This window comes from Phascolarctos cinereus, unplaced genomic scaffold (genome assembly GCF_003287225.1).
Source record: "Phascolarctos cinereus isolate Bilbo 61053 unplaced genomic scaffold, phaCin_HiC Scaffold_5;HRSCAF=322, whole genome shotgun sequence".
Classification (NCBI taxonomy): Eukaryota; Metazoa; Chordata; class Mammalia; order Diprotodontia; family Phascolarctidae; genus Phascolarctos; species Phascolarctos cinereus.
In genome coordinates, this window is record NW_027555958.1 from 194,064,583 (window position 1) to 194,067,980 (window position 3,398).

The following is a 3,398-nucleotide window of genomic DNA, read 5'->3' on the forward strand; positions in this document are numbered from 1 at the left end:
TAACTTTAAATGGAATTTCTCTTTCTATCTCTTGCTATTGGGCTTTGTTAGCAATATATAGAAATGCCAATGATTTATGTGGGTTTATTTTATATCCTACAACTTTGTTAAATTTGTTAATTTTTTCAAGTGATTTTTTACTTGATTCTCTAGGATTCTCTAAGTATACCATTATATAATCTGCAATGAGTGATAGCTTTGTTTCTTCTTTGCCTATTCTAATTCCTTCAATTCATTTTTCTTCTCTAATTGCTAAAGTCAACATTTCTAGTACAATATTGGATAATAGTGGTGATAGTGGACATCCTTGTTTGGCCCCTGATCTTATGGAAAATGCTTCTAGCTTTGCTTGCTGATGGTTTTAGATAGATGCTACCTATCATTTTAAGGAAGATCCCATTTATTCGTATGCTCTGAAATGTTGTTTTTTTTTTTAATAGGAATGAGTGTTGTATCTTGTCAATTGCTTTTTCTGCATCTGTTGAGATAATCATATGATTTCTATTAGTTTTGTTGTTGATGTAGTCAATTATGCTGATAGTTTTCCTAATATTGAACCAACACTGCAGTCCTGGTATGAAACCTACCTGGTCATAAGTTGAAATAAGTTGCTGTAATCTCTTTATTAATATTTTATTTAAAATATTTGCATCAAATTCATTAGAGAAATTGGTCTATAATTTTCTTTCTCTGTTTTGGCTCTTCCTGGGTTTAGGTATTAGCATCATATTTGTATCATAAAAAGAATTTGGTATGACTCCTTCTTCACCTATTTCCCCAAATAGTTTACATAGTGTTGAAATTAGTTGTTCTTTTTTTTTTGACTTTTCCTCCACTTTATGTCATACTCCCACCACACCACCACAATAATGACTTCTTCTTAATTTAAATTAAAAACAATTAGGGGTTCTGGAACGGTGTGTGTGTACTCGAGGGAGAGGGAATGGTGTCACAGCCTGAGGTGTTGGGGGGCAGAGGAGGAGACGAATCAGCAGATAGTCTTGACGGGGCTCTTAAAGTTGCTGGCTGCCTGAAGCTGCAGTTGATAAGTAGTAGGGTGGATCTTGAAGCCATACAGCCTGGGCACAAATTGGTTGGCAGTCTGTTTGGGCCTGTGCTCAGGATGCACCATGAAGAACATGTGGGGAAAGTCAGTGCCAAAGTAAGCACTGTCTGTGTGGTGGTGCCTGGATGACTTGGGGGTGTAAACATTTGGGGCAGTACAGCTTCACCACGGCCTCAACTGGTATGTCTGACAGTCCAATGGGCAAAATGGATTGGTTTTCACAATATACACAGGGACAATAGCCGAAGTCTCCCAGCTGTTATTTTTCCAACATATGGGCGATGCCACAGTTTTTGAGGATGTAGAAGGCATGAATCAGTCCATATAGCAGCTCGGCTGCCTGCTCGATCAGGTCACTCTGGTTAGGGTTGTCCTCCAACTCTTCATCAGGTTCCAAGTCATGGATCACGTCTAGTGCCTGCCTAGAGTGGGACACCTGTTCGTTAAGCCCTGTGAGGTTGAATTTGTCTTGGATATAGTCTTCATCCACCTCACAGAAGAATTCTTTGCCACGAGGCCCACAGAACCATGAGATCCACGATACTTCCTCTGAGCTACTCATCTTTATGTCAGCTACCAGGCGGGGCTGGAGGGGGAGAGGGAGAAGTTGCTCCCAGGGGTGGGGGCAGCAGCAGCAAAGCCACCACTTCCACAAGTTTTTGAGCTCCAAATCTTCACTCCATCTCACCCCTCCCCCAACCCCAAGATGGCATGCATTTTGAATATCCCTCCCCCTAGTCTGTCTTCTCTTCTATCTCTCCCCCCTTCTCTTATCCCCTTCCCCTTCTATTTTCCTGTAGGGCAGGATAGACTTCTGTATCCCATTTACTATATTTCTTATTTCCCAGTAGCATATGAAAACATTTTTTTAAACATATGTTTTTAAAACTTTAGGTTTCAGATTTTCTCTCTTCCTCTCTCCCTACCCACCCTCATTGAAAAGGCAAGTAACTCCATATAGGTTGTACATGTGCAGTTACATAAAACACTTCCATAGTAGACATGTTGTGAAAAACTAACTCTATTTCCCTTAATCCTATCCTGCCTTCCCATTTATTCTATTCTTTCTTTTGACCCTGTCCCTCCTCAGAAGTATTTACTTCTGATTACCCTCCCAATCTGCCCTCCTCTCTATCATGCTGCTGCTCTCTTGTTCCCTTCTCCCCCTATTTTCCTGTAGGGTAAGACAAATTTCCATACTCAATTGAATGTGTATGTTATTCCCTCCTTAAGCCAAATCCTATGAGAATAAGATTCACTCATTCCCTCTACCTTCCCCCGTTTCCCCTCCACTGTAAAGACTTTTCTTTTCTTTTTTTTGTGATAATTTACCCCATTCTACCTCTCCCTTTCTTCTTCGAGTATAATCCTCTCTCATCCCTTAATTTTATTCTCCAGATATGACCCCTTAATCTTCAACTCACCCTGTGCCCTCTATCTATCTATCTATCTATCTAAACATACATACAATTTTTTTCCTCCAACTACCCTAATACTGACAAAGGTCTCATGAGTTATAAATATCATCTTTCCATGCAGGAATGTAAACAGTTCAATCTTAATAAGTCTCTTATGATTTCTCTTTCCTGTTTACCTCTTCATGTTCCACTTGAGTCCTGTATTTGAAAGTCAAATTTTCTATTCAGCTCTGGTCTTTTCATCAGAATGCTTGAAAGTCCTCTATTTCACTGAATGACCATTTTTTCCCCTGAAGGATTATACTCAGTTTTGCTAGGTAGGTGATTCTTGGTTGTAATCCTATCTCCTTTGCCCTCTGGAATATTATATTCCATGCCCTGCGGTCCTTTAATGTAGAAGCTGCTAAATCTTGTGTTATCCTGATTGTGTTTCCACAGTACTTGAATTGTTTCCTTCTGGCAGCTTGTAATATTTTCTCCTTGACCTGGGAACTCTGGAATTTGGCTATAATATTCCTAGGAGTTTTCCTTTGGGGATCTCTTTCAGGAGGAGATCTGTGGATTCTTTCAATTTCTATTTTGCCCTCTGGTTCTAATATATCAGGGCAGTTTTCCTTGATAATTTCTTGAAAGATGATGTCTAGGCTCTTTTTTTGATCATGGCTTTCAGATAGTCCAATAATTTTTAAATTCTCTCTCCTGGATCTATTTTCCAGGTCAGTTGTTTTTCCAATGAGATATTTCACATTGTTTTCTAATTTTTCATTCTTTTGGATTTGTTTTACAGTGTCTTGATTTCTCATAAAGTCACTGTCTTCCAATTGCTCTATTCTAATTTTTAAGGAAGTATTTTCTTCAGTAATCTTTTGGACTTCCTTTTCCATTTGGCCAATTTTCTTTTTAGGGCATTTTTC

General features: G+C 39.0%; 1 pseudogene; it reads right to left on the bottom strand.

The window, feature by feature from the left end:
* Positions 1 to 988: 988 nt before the first annotated feature.
* Positions 989 to 1,642, bottom strand: LOC110217700 (casein kinase II subunit beta-like; annotated as a pseudogene).
* Between the last annotated feature and the right edge of the window lie 1,756 nt (positions 1,643 to 3,398).